The sequence below is a fragment of the Orbicella franksi genome, chromosome 5, assembly GCF_964199315.1.
Source record: "Orbicella franksi chromosome 5, jaOrbFran1.1, whole genome shotgun sequence".
Classification (NCBI taxonomy): Eukaryota; Metazoa; Cnidaria; class Anthozoa; order Scleractinia; family Merulinidae; genus Orbicella; species Orbicella franksi.
The window spans coordinates 15,270,366-15,283,885 of record NC_138149.1 but is presented as its reverse complement, the minus strand read 5'-3'; the positions used below and the strand labels follow the sequence as shown (position 1 = coordinate 15,283,885).

Below are 13,520 nucleotides of genomic sequence, written 5' to 3'. Positions count from 1 at the left end.
GCCACATTCCTTGGTCCGCCTGTTACTAGCTACAGACTTATGGGGCCAAGCAAGATATTGATTGCAAAGAGAATAGGCCATTCCTAAATAGACCATGTTTGTATTCTCGGCATTGGACTGGAACTAGCTTGCGATGGAGGCTCATGCTGGGGGATATCAGTAAAAAGAGAGAAACTTCATTTGCATTTGAAAAGACTTCTTGCATTATTTGAAAGCTATTTCCAGTCCAATACCAAAAATACAAATATGGCCTATAACCTTTAGCCTCTTTTTCAAAGCGAGTCTTGGGGTCCATCCTTTCATATGAATGGTTATGAACCAGGCCTCGCTTTGATAGAGAGGCTTAAGGCAACTCAGAAATGGTCTACCATGTTATCTTGACATCTGGCAGCCAGTCTGACATATCTCAAACAGATTGGCGTAGTGAGAATTCATTTGAAGGATAAAAAGAACAATGGCTTCCATTTAGCTTTAAAAATGTTCACAAATGCGTTCCATGCCTACGCACGGCGTAGGTAAATATTTTCACACCAAAAGTATTTTTCATGTACAATTTTTATTGGGACCAAGACATGTGTTTGATAATCTTGGGCATTTTTATTTACGAGAATTCAGATCTCTTTCATATCTGAAAATTCCCATCAGTGGCTTTAGAGATGGCAGATTCCATAACATTGTTATAAAAATAATAAATAAAATAAGGTCGTTATATCATCTGACACCAGAATTTTACCAATTCAATGCTGCTTTCCATGTCACTTCGTTAAGTACAGTCAGTCAGTACATTCTTAGTTATTTTGTTGTAAATAGATGAAGGTGACTTGTATATAGCCAAAATAACAATGTTTATCATAAGATTTTAAACTTGCTTCAACATGGTTCCTGTGGCTTATTTACCCACAACTAAATTATGCAGCATATCAAACCTGATAATCTCCCGCAAGAGTGAACATTTGGTTGAATTGATGTCCAGGCTGGTGCAGGCAACACTTTTTCCTTGTATTTTTGCGCATTTGGTGTATCTGTCGTGTTAAGGGTTACTTTACTCCCACGAAGGGCTGACATTCAATAAAACGAGATATCGAGTAGGAAAGTCGTAAATTATTACAACTGGAATTAACAGATACGGGATGTTTAGACCAAAACTTTACGGGATGTGGGATTCTCAGACCCCCGTCCCCCATCCCCTTCCCCCATCCCCTTCCCCCTTCCTCCATCCCCTTCCCCCACCCGCTTATGGGGCCTCAATAGTACGGGCACTATTTTACGGCACAGCAAAGACCGCGTTTCGTTGATGCGTCTTTACAGATGTGTCTTTGCCTTTTTTCCTTCACACTGATACGATCGAAAACGCTCATTATTTGCACTAAAACGTTTTCCAGAGTGGAGACATTTGAAAACCCACTTCTCATATCAATGTGGACAGCAAATCAGCATTACGAAAACGTATTAACATGGACGAGCCTGAATGGAAAAGTAGCGGTCATGATATGGTCGATACGATAGGCGTATATCTTGGGTAGTTCGGAGTGAAAATGACCTAAATTTCTGGAAGAAACGTGCTAAGAACAAACATAAGTTGAGAGAACTATGGACAGTTTGTTTAGTTCTTCTCTCTTCTCTTCTTAATATAGTACTTCAGTTGTTAAAAAATACAAATTGTTGCATTTGAAAACTTTCGTTAAATACCTCGTTAATAAAGTATTAACATCATGAATTTCTTTTGGTTGTTAGTTTAAATCTACTAGTGTTTTATCGTGAATGCCGTGCTAGTATTGGCTACGTTACTCACTATCTATTCTGTCATGTTGTAGCTAGTGAGTAGCGTAGCAGTGTCACCTGTGAACAAAACAACGGCCGCTTCTTTGCGTTTCCGAGGTGTCTGTGAAGAGGATTTAGATAAAGTTTTGAACGACCAGTAGATTCATACTAAAATAGAAATCTCGAGCTCACGTTAAGTAAATGTGAGGCCCAGCAGTGTGCGAACCCTAACCCTAGCCCTATAGACCACGCATAGAAATAATCGGAAATCGTTGCTTGAAGGACGTTTCAGTTTACATTCTACTAAAATAATTAGATTAAATCATCTATCACCTCATAGAAATCGAGAGGGAATACTCTAATTGTTAAATAGCGCGTAAATAACAGTGTGTGAAAACAGTGACAATTAAAACTGTTCGTTTGTTTTATATAGATACTCAATTCAATTTTTTTTAAGGTGACATTTTTTCGGATCGGCTATTAGAGATAAGAAGTAGGCTGATATCTAGAGATAACCCAGGATCATTTTATTCCTCTTATTGATGATCGGTGTTTCTTAGAGCTTTGGAAACTTGGAGAAGTATAGATTTTGGAGAAATACACTGAGCGACGATTTTTCTGCCGCATCTGCTACCCCACCCCTAAAGTTTTGTCTTTGAAACAAGGAAGCCTAACCCCAAAACGTCTGCTATAGACTATATAGTTGAGTTCATTTTGGCACTATTTTATTGCTATTTATATTTTTTAACTATTTAGACCGTGCCACGTAGCCATAGATCCTTTTGGATCACCAATATTTATTGTCTTTGAAACTGCCGCCTGACATGGATAAGAAACGCCTTAAACAGGAGTAGACGAAACAAGTTCTTGTTATGCTGCCTCGTCTGGCTGTCACAAATGTACGAGTAGATCACACATAATTAAATAATTGATCCTTTATCGTGTTTATAGCGGAGCACTATACCCGTATAGGAAAGTAAAGGAAACCCATGCATTGATGTTCTCATGGTTATCATGGCTGGCGGTATTGCTCGTGGGCGCGTACGCACGACGAGGACGACGTCGCGCAAGATGGCGGCCATACTCCAGCTAATAGGTTGACAGAGACATGCAGCCTTGTCTTATAGCGTACTTCTTTGATATTGGACATCCATCTTATGGTCACTTGACATCTGTCAAAACAAGGTATCCGCTGACCAGTATCACGTGACCATATCGCGGGCTCAAGTTTAGAGCTCATCGAGATAGAGCTCACTTGTTTAAAGTTGAATGCTGACCAAGTGCTAGGTTTCGGTTGGATCTCGGGCTCAGGTCAGGTTAACTTGTTGTAAATAGTTGTTTGGAAGCTGGCTAAAGCTAACCCAGGATTAAAAGATAACTAAAGTATAATATTTTCTTGCATACAAATTTTTTTTACTACTTTTGTTTTGTGTAGTTTGAGATTATTCAAACTCAATATTAATAAAACTCAATATTAGTAAACAGAAGGCCAGACAATATACAGGAAATCTCACCGCAAAGATACAAAACTCAAATTAAAATTCTCACTTATCCTGGTTTAGTTTTATCGAGCTTTGAACAACCCGGCCTAGGAGCTCCGCTTTTTGGCTTGGCTAAATTTATATTAGATTTTATAGGCTTCTCTCTGGCTTTATACTGTTCAGATCTGAAGCTATCTGACTAGTGAGCGGGAATACGAATTAAAATTTCCTGTTAAACGTTAAATGCCCTGTTGGGATCATAGCTTAACTCTATTTTCAGTCAGAAAACCACTGGAGATCTTTTCACTAAAGTTTAATGCTGCTTCTTACGGTACAACGCTTTTTATGAGAGCTGGACACACGTCATAGTATCCACGGAAACATTAAGTAATATACCGATCAAAGCCAAACTAATAAGATGCACACTTGCGTACGAAGACGATTGAACCAAAAAGTCGTTGCGTAGTACGAAAAAAAAAAAAAAACAGTTTTGCAAAGAAAACTTTGGGCCTAGCCAAAACAGGAGTTCCAGAATGATTTATTCTTCACAAAAACTCTTTCCATAGACAGTGCAAGTAAAAGACCCAGTTGAAATAAGGGCAAAAAGACAAAACCATTTGCGTATTTAATTTAACTCTCAATTCAGTACCAACACAGTCAACACACAAACAGTTAAGAATCCGTATTTTTCCATAATTAATCCAAGGCTTGTTTAACCCGAAACCTATTTTCAAGGTTCCCCTTTGCGGATGGCGATTACAAATTAAAGTTACGTTTATTCAACTGTGCGATTTTAGTTAAAGATGGCTTTAGCATTGGTGTGACACATCAAAAAATACTATGCAGTCGCTTTTCCTTGCATGGTTTCACTTCTTACTTAACTAGCCTTTGCCTTGATTTAAAGCGAACCATACTCCAGGAAAAAACGAGAAAAAAAAATGGTTGACTCTCTTAAAACTAGCAAACCAATCGTGGTATTGCAACGAAAACAAAGGGTTCCTTCTTTGTTGCCTGACTGATTACTGTGTCTACGGTCAAACTTGCGTTAAAATATTCCTCGACTTAACAACTTCGCTTAGATAGCACCAACCTAAACTTACAGAGTAAGTATTTATACAAGTCACGAATGGTATCACTTTCAGTCTATTTATAAAAATAAATTGCAAAAGGAGCTATTTGTCTCTTTGTAAACATGGGCCAAGGGAACGGTATCAATATATGGTTCGAAATTTACATAACAGAGCGTTAACAAGTCTTGCTTTGACTACACTTGCGGATCTTTAGTTTATCACTAAATTTTTGTTTGCTATAACAATACACAACTTCCAATCCAAATGAAAAAAGCTTAAACTGCAGAAAGGGGTGGAAATAAAAAGAAAAGTCTGATATGTGTCCGATGCTGACTTGACTTTCGCCTTTCAGACAAGTTTTAGTTTATAATAAGATCCACGTTGAGTTCTATAGGTCAAATACTCAAGTATATAGGTAATCGTATGAATCAGCGACTGATATTTGAAAACTCTCTCGAAATTGCTTTAGGCTTTGAATTCTTGTTATTTGAAATATCACTACTATGGGTGCGAAACTTACGAACGCTCGCGCATTATTGTCTTAATTTCCACTGATTTACGGTAAATCAAAAAATGATGATGTAAATTTACTCGCTCTCAGCCAGTCACCATGAAGTAATTTTCTCAGTAATCCCACAGCAGCCCTGTTCACCCAGGCGTTCTGGCCTGTTCAACCCACTTTGACCGAGCCCAGCTAAAACGGACACCCGCCATTGAGCAAGATCAGGAGGCAAGATAGCGTTTGTTCCGGAACGAAAAGTTCAACGCTATTTTCTCCAACACTTACCCACGCCGGTTAACACAGACAACCACTACGGGCATTTTCTATGGCCAAGTGACACGCTGTGCCACAAAATTAAACTGGCGTTTTAAAAGAACACTGGTTATCTGCGCTCCATAGATTGTCATTTTTCACGATTGCGTAACAATTGTACCCTGTTAGAAAATGAAAACCTCTCCACATTCAGTTGTATGCTTTAGACTTTATATCGATAAAAACAGGAGTCCCGGGTACTACAGACACTCTTGTGTGTCTATTTAGTGACCTTTGCAACCGGGGTTCCTCTGTACACTGAAACAGAAGGAAGAAAAACCGGCAGGGCAAGCAAAACAACCACCCCCTCCCCCCTCCCCCCCCCCCTCCGCCCCCGGCCTTCCTTAGCTCAAGGTCTGGATCCGCCAGTCACTACCACTGGAGTAACTTCCAGCGATGTAACTCCCATCTTCAAAGAGAACCTTACTAAGTAAGTAATGTTTTTCGCGACTTGGCCCGTAATGCCAACGACCGTTTGTTTCCTTGTGCTTTTGCCTTTTCACCTGTATGCTCAGGCGACTTTCTTCAATTTTGAGGACAGGGATAACGTGAAATTTGGCCTATTTTAAATCTTCGTCCAAATTTGTCTTGCCGGCAGAGTTTTACTTCTTTTGCATGAATATTTAGTCAGAGCCAAGCACTCGATCGTTCATTATGACAATTTATTATCGTTTGTATTGTGCGTCCAAGCGTCGTATGTGATAGTTGAAGAATTAAGAAGGCAGGAATTAAAGAAAGAGAAAACGTCTTGGAATATTTTAAGAACGACGGAGTTCTTAAGATGGCGGCTCCTTTATTTCATCAAAATTGTAGTAAGCCATTCATCGTGTCTCACATGTATAAAAATGACAAAATATCAATGGTAAAAATCGTTACTTCTCGTGCGATCTTCCTCTGAAAATAATAGGACTGTACGAAATAAACTCAGCGAAAGCGAAAGATTTTTCTGTTCCAACTCTCTCTTGCATTAAAAAAATTAGCCTGCATGTCCTGTAAATACCAAAATCAAGAGACGATGATGTAAGATCATGGGCTTTCGGGATCTCTTGCCAAAATGAAGCCAGTAAAACATATGGATGAAAACTCAGCTTGTCTTTTAAAGTAGTCCGTCATTTCCTGCCAGGTTTTCCTCGGTGGAAAGGTGTGCGAATTTCCTGTCATCCTTTCATCGTTAAAAAACTTGCCAATAAAGCTAACGAAGCTTATTTATTGATAGTGAAATATGCCAAGGTTGTTGCGAAATATTCGACATTGATTTCCGCTCTCCACTCTCGTTTGACAACGAGTTCTGAAGGTATAAAACCAATTTAATATTTCGAAACAACATTTATATTTAGCTGCAGCTGATGATAGCGTAACTATTCACAACAACAGATGAAGGTGAAATGAATTTCAGCTCCGGAAATTAATCCGGTGTTGCAGTTCAGTTGAAAGCCATAAAATTGTTGAATTTTCTTCCAACTCGCGTGAAGTTAACTCTGCCAGAGAAAACTGTCATTCACTGTGTGTTTCTTATTTGATTAGCTAAAATGAGATAGCGAAGAAAATCAAACGAAGAAATATAATTTTATTTTTTACTACGGTGAAAATGTGGAGTTCTATTCTATTCAGGTTCATATCGAGAGAACAATTTACAAAACGACGGCATCACACCTGCGGAACATTGATCATAGGTACGCCGCTGGACAGAACAAGAAACAATATTTCGATATCAATCAGTCGAAAGAATAGCATACGCTTAATCCCATGCAATCGTTTTTGGCGAATTTTATGAGCATTTTCAAGGTATGGACCTTACGCGATAAATCGGCTTTTAATTATACTGCCTTGATCGTATTTCGCTATGATTGGTCACTTCTGATCTCCGATGACGTAGTGTGTCCTATGAATGGGTTCAGTTATCAATCATTGCTAATACTACACGTTACGTTGTCGCTGCTGTGTTCTGTAAAGATACTCAACTAGTCTGACACCGCCGAAGAGAGAAGAGAACCATCAGTTTAGCTCATCGTTTGTGGAAACGAAGGAATTGTGTTTGCCTGACTACACGGAAATCTACTCAGAAGGTAAAATTGTAGTGATCTTTTGTTTGTAGCACGAGTGTTTGTATATATATGATTTACGCCGAACAGATCGAGCTACATCCAAGCGAATATCGGCAAAATTTTACAATTCGAAGTGAGAATCATCAGCGAATGAATTTATTTCATTAGATCTGGGTGCTACAGGGTTAACTTCGTCGACATCTGCGAGATAAATCCAAGATACTGAAATAATTCATACTCTTCGCTCAGCAATCAGCTTGTCTTGTATGCTAATTTATTTTCGTAACGTAACATTTCTAGTTTTGATATTCAGTTCTAGTTTGTTCGATTGCCACTTCGGTATGGCCGACCATCCGATTATCTCACACAACAGCTTTACTAATCCGCAGAATTACAGATTGACTTCATCGTGGTGAAATGCTACTCAGCGTTTTTTTTTTTTTTTTTTTTAGTGAAAATAATTTTGTTTCCACAACTGACGAAAATTGCCATTTGGAGCTCAGTGACGTCATTGCGTTTTTCTATCCTTCTTCAATGGACAGCTGTCCGTAGCGGACTGACATAGAAAATTTTATGTTATTAAAATGAAATGATCATTTTTAAACGAAAAAAATAAATCATTACAAGATGGATACTGTTAGAAACAAACCGTAGAGAAAGAAAACTCGTTCTTTCAGGCACGCTCCGTTGTGAAGAACCTAAATTCAGCAGTTTTATTTTAAACTTTGTCCTGTCAAGCCCAAATATTTTGCTTGAATTAATGGTTAAATTTGCTTCGCAACCTCTGAACACGTAGCAGCAGTTGTTTGAATCGTGAATTATGTCAGGTATCTCTACCAGAAATGAGAAGTTAGACCATGTGCTTTGTCCAAAATTATTGCAAGACGAAAATGATGTAAATCTTTTATATGGTCTAGGCTTTTCTTGGATAATGCGATACTCTATCATCAACGAAAATGAAATTGTTTGGATTGTCAGCCGGAAAGTTGTAATGCAGACGAAATGTAAATGATAGTATTTTCCGTGCCTGCACTGAGGAGAAAAAAACAAAACTCCGTCATACATAGGGAGTCAGTCATACATACGCACCCACAGAGAAAAAAATCAGATATTCCTGATCTAACCAGCGCATTTTAAATAATTCCAGAAATATTTCTTTCAATTTGTTTCATTTTCAGTATATTTATACTGAACATTTCGGATCGGCTGAAAATTTGAACAATCATCAGTTCAAAGACTAGAGACATAGCCGAATAAGCACTCCTTAGAAAATACACCTCGGATTCGCATCGCCATCATTATCATCATTATCATTATTATTATTATTATTATTATTATTTTAAATTAATAAATAACAACAAGAACTTTATTAAAATTCCTCAGAAAATCTATTTACAAATCTTCACACATTATTATTATTATTACTATAAATGCTATAATTATTTTAATTATTATAGTTATTATTAGAATTATTATTGTTGTTATTATTATCATAATTGTTATTTTCTCTGTTTTCTCTCTCTACTTTCCCTAAATAGGATTCTTTACTTTTCAGTTTACTTCCAGCGTATCACTGTGTATTTATGCCTTTTAGACACGCCTCGTTTCATGTAGGCGGTCACGGGTCGCCTGTTGGTTCCTCTTGGCTTGTCATTCATGTTACAGCTGACGGCTTTTTATTCTGTAGATACATTACCGAAATCACTTGTCGGGAGTTATTCCATTTGCGTAAGCATTAGAGTGGCTCTGTTAACCATGTTATTCGGTAATTTTCGTGTCCGGTGTCGCTGTTTTAGTGCCGAATCTTTAGTTAGTTCATATTGTTCAGCCTAATCTGAACTAAGTTCAGATTAGTTCTAGTCGAGCTGCAAAAGCCGAGCTCGGAACGAGAAAATTGTCCGTAACGCTCAAAACCCGAGTACGAAGAGCGTGAGAAAACTACTACAACACGAACCTGCCAGTTGCTCTGGTCAAGATGGCTGAAATTTGGCGCTTGACCCCCGAGAGGAAGAAGACGGCTGACACTTCAGACTAGGACTTTTAAAACCTTATAGAGTTGAACTTCACTGTTTCGGGATCAGTTATCGCAAGTTTCACGCCATCTCAAACTTATAATCATTCTCCGTGGATATTCTTTTTTCGTCACTTACTTAGTATCTGATAATTTTCGTATTACCCCCGTCATCCCTTCCGGGGTCGACTGGCAAGGGTCAGCTATATAGTAGTTAGATATCTACTAGGTACTAGTTTCCTTAGAGGGAAGTGATAGTCCAAGTTTACAGCCATGCAATTTTCATCAATATCACTCTTTTTTCTTTTCTTTTTTTCTAAAATAAAAACAAACTCCTCTCGTTTTTTCTTTTTTTTTTTCAATTAAAACATGCCAGCCAGCTCCAAATTGACTCGTCCGTACACACGTCCTGCGAAAATAAAAGAAGCCATTAAGTACAACACGTCTGTTTACTTCCCGTGACATCCGATCACAAGTATTCAATGGACTCCCCGTTGTAGGATTGTAGTTTGTAAATCGCCTTAGATTGGTAATTATAGCCTGCAAATAAGGTAGTCGACGGATTTTCCTCAGAACTGATGGTCGTGCTCCGCGGGCCGTGCATGGCTAAAAACTTTCGTCTGCTTCCGACTCCTTGTCGCAAGGGTTTTAATAGTAGTTTTGGTAGGTGAGAAATAAAGTTTGCGTGTTTTTTATGATATGCTATAATGATTTGCAATTAACAAAGGGACGCCGAACTCTTTTGAAAATGGATTAAGAGTGGCGTGCACTATTGATGGTTATCAAATCCACGGAGACATCCGCCTCACCGCATTCGTGTGAACGATTGCAAGTCCAGACGTCCATTTCATTGGAGGATCAGATCCTTAAATCCAACAATATGTCTACATTAATTTTACTTTAAATCAGAGTGGAGAAGTTATGAGTTGATAGGTATAAGCAATGGGGGCTATTTGGGATGTTTCTGTCGTTCTATTCTGTGTCTTATAGTGTAAGTATATAGTTTCTAATTACAAGGCGCCACAAGAGATTCTTCAAAATTGCGTGTTACTAAAAGGAATCAAAAGTGGAACTCAACATAGAAATTTCAGAATTTTCCCCTCATAGATCATTTTTACAGTGGAAATTGTTACTTACGAGCTAATCTGCGATAAAAAGCTCCTCAGTCTTTAGATGGAAACTAGAGAAAGATAGGGAAAAAGAAATCTTATGAAATATAGGTAAAGAGAAATCTAATAGCAAGTTATCTGAAGCCACTTCTCAAATTCAAATGCCAGATTTCTGGTGGTGCTTGTAAAGCTTCTTAAGTAACGGATGTATACTTATGTAGCCACGTCATTGGTTTTCCAATCTCTTTTTATTAGAGCGGTTTTCAATTGAGTGTCGTAAAACCGAAACCAAACCAATTTCTTACCACTAGACTATTCAGCCAATCTCAAACAAAACCAAAACCAAAGTAATTGTCTAATTACTTTCGACACTCAATTGAAAACCACTCTAACCAGGGGGTGACAACGTCGATTACAAAATGATTTTATATTTTATCTAAGAATATCGCGATACTCTAAACTCATCTAGTTTGTCAGTCTGTATATCAAAACTATCTCGAAACTGAATATGGAACACAGCGTAAAATTCGACATATAAATTTTAAAAACTATCCGTCGCGGTTGACGTCCTGCGCACAACGCAGAATTTGGTCATTTCACGTTGTTGTTTTACAGAGGACAACAATTATAAAGAAATGTACCAAGAATTATAATGTAAGTGCACAGCCATTATATTGCTCACTAAACCCAGTTTTGTTTAGCGACGTTGCTGTTTTCTTTGTGGTTAATTTTCTTAAACTTCCTACTATCAGTATAAACCGTGTATTTGCTATCGCTCAAATAACTCGGATTTATAGAATGGTGCTTAGTCAGCCAATATGTAGTACAAAAAATGTTGGTCTGGGCTCCAGTTTCATTTCCGGACGGGTGTCCGCGCCTTACTCCAGTTCCTGCACTGGTTAGCGGACCGTTACCACAGTTCTATCGTTTTTGAGCTGTTTATCTTAAATTGCATTTGATCTAAAAGGTGCGCATAGATTTTTCCTTTCGGTTTTGAAATAGGGAATTGTTATTTTTAAAGAAATCTCTCTCCTTTGAGGAGGAGATCGTGGCAGAAAAAAGAGCGCCCGCTGGGATTGATGAGGGGTGGGGCGTTTTCCATCACGCACTTTGTAGTTCTGTCTCAAAAGGAATTTTTCTGAAACAAACGGCTCTGCAGAGGAGAGGCGAGCGGATATTCTAGAACGATCGACATATCACAAAACGTTTACTGCTTCGAACTGACAAGAGAGAAATATAGAGTAACCACGAAGGAATTTGCTAGTTTTCGTAAAATGCGATCAAATGTCATTTCTCGAGTGACCGAAGAAAATCATCATCAACGATTTTATAAGATAACAAATAGTCGACCGTTGAGGCAAATTTTCTGCATGGAGATGGATTAATTTTTACGATGTCTCCTCTAACCGAGAAGGATTCTTTTAATAGCTCAGCCCCGGTTTGACTAGAACTTAATGCAAAAATGTTCCTTAAAATCTCAAAATTTTCCGTTCTAGGAAAGAACATACCCCCAAGCAAAAATTCCTGAACTGTTCCAGAGCAAAATATGACCTTCCCACGCCAAGTTGCACTGCATCTCTTTCGGTCTGTCTTCGTACGGCAAACGACCCGACGCGTTTCTCGTTGCCCTTGTAGTCTCCGCTATTTCGAGGGCTTGGTTCGTGTGTCGCTTGTCTGTACCATCCCGTGTCAAACCTTTGCGGACCACGCCTCCATGCAAGAACGCGACGTCGGCATAGTGTTTACAATGAGGCGTGTCTTCTTGTGCTGTATCTGGTTCCAGTCGGGCTGTTTTACATACAACGACGCTCTAAAATGCAAATAGACCGAGGTATTTCTGCCCATGCTGTGGTTCAGATTTCTTTTGTCTATACCCACGTGCTCAAATGTTTTTCTTTCGCTGTTGATCACTGTCTGTCGATAAATGAAACTGTCCCAAATATTTACACATATATTCTTGCCTCACCTTCCATCAAAACTCTCGCCGTATGACGCGCGAAAAGAATTAAAAAGCTTAAAAGTACACATAGAATTCATCAGGTTGGCGTTGATTTGTGAAGATAAGAAAGAAAACAACACTTTAATCCGAAATCCAATGACAGGCTTTCTAATTTCAATGTTTAGTACCGCTGGGATAACAAGCTATTGAAAAGACCTTGACATCATGCATAAAAGAAAAATAGAAATCATCTTTGTCAGGAAAATTATCGGGTGTCTTATTAAAAACAGTAGCTGAATATTACAAATTTATTTTTAGCGGATTTGGCAATGATCCCCGAAAATAACGAAATGTTTCGTTCATGTATGCATCAGAAAGAAAACCTTATCAGATTTTTTCTCATTCTGTACCATGCCCGTCAAGATACAATATTGAAGTAATTAGAAATCGACTAGTTCCCGATGACCTCAATTATGTCCGCGGTGTTTCTTCTAAGCGCAACGTGACAAAGTTCTGACAATGCTGATCTGAAGCTGCCGGGTGTTTCCTCGGTAACTTCTTATAGGTATTAAGCAAAAAAAGTAGCCTTAAAAGCTTAAAAGCGATTTTTAGATTTTGTCCATTAGCTCTATCAATTTACGTAAATGGTTTTCTTGAAACATGTTTAACAGTTCCATTTCTTTCCCGGTTGTTATTCATTTTCAAAAACTGCAAATTTCAAGTTTTTCCTGGGTTTTACTTGAGCACCCATAATCAAGCACAGCATATTTCCTGTTTCGCTTTTAACAAATTGACACCCTCAAAAGTCAGTTTTGTTTTTCGTGTTTGGTTCTGAATGCGAATAAAAAAGCCAGTCGCCCTAAAAGGCTTCTTCAATTTCTTGCTCAAGTTTATCTTATCATTTTGCCGGGAAATTTACTACGCTTGCGGGATCTCCAGATCTACTTTCTACTGGGACTCCGAAGCGGGAAGAGCAACCAGCGTATTTTCCCTTTTAATTAATACTGGTAGTAAATAAAACCCTTAAAAGCACAGAGCACGTTGCGAAAGTAGAAAGTGTAACAATATAAATGTTCTTTCCAGAAAGACATTGTAAAGCCAGCTGCGCGCCATCGGGTTCTTCGGAGTTGTATGGCAAACACTTTCCTCTTGAAATAAATTCACGCTGAGATCAGTGCATCTCAAGTTCCGTGATAAAAACTGTGAAAGTGGCATGGGCTCTGTTTACCTTTCACTCTCGATTGGAGATCGAAGTTGGAATAATTCATGAGAAAAATATAATTTGTCTCC

The 13,520-nt window shown here is 38.4% G+C and overlaps 1 protein-coding gene and 1 long non-coding RNA gene across 2 annotated transcripts in view; one reads left to right on the top strand and one right to left on the bottom strand.

Moving 5' to 3' along the window:
- LOC145488469 (cobalamin trafficking protein CblD-like) overlaps positions 1-13,520 on the top strand; it is a 48,180-nt gene that overhangs the window by 5,351 nt on the left and 29,309 nt on the right. The window lies entirely within an intron of this gene.
- On the bottom strand, positions 7,204-12,649 carry LOC145488473 (uncharacterized). Its single transcript, XR_014049508.1, has 3 exons — positions 11,800-12,649; positions 10,320-10,362; positions 7,204-9,591 (listed from the first exon to the last, which is right to left on the bottom strand). It is a non-coding gene; the product is annotated as an uncharacterized LOC145488473 (long non-coding RNA).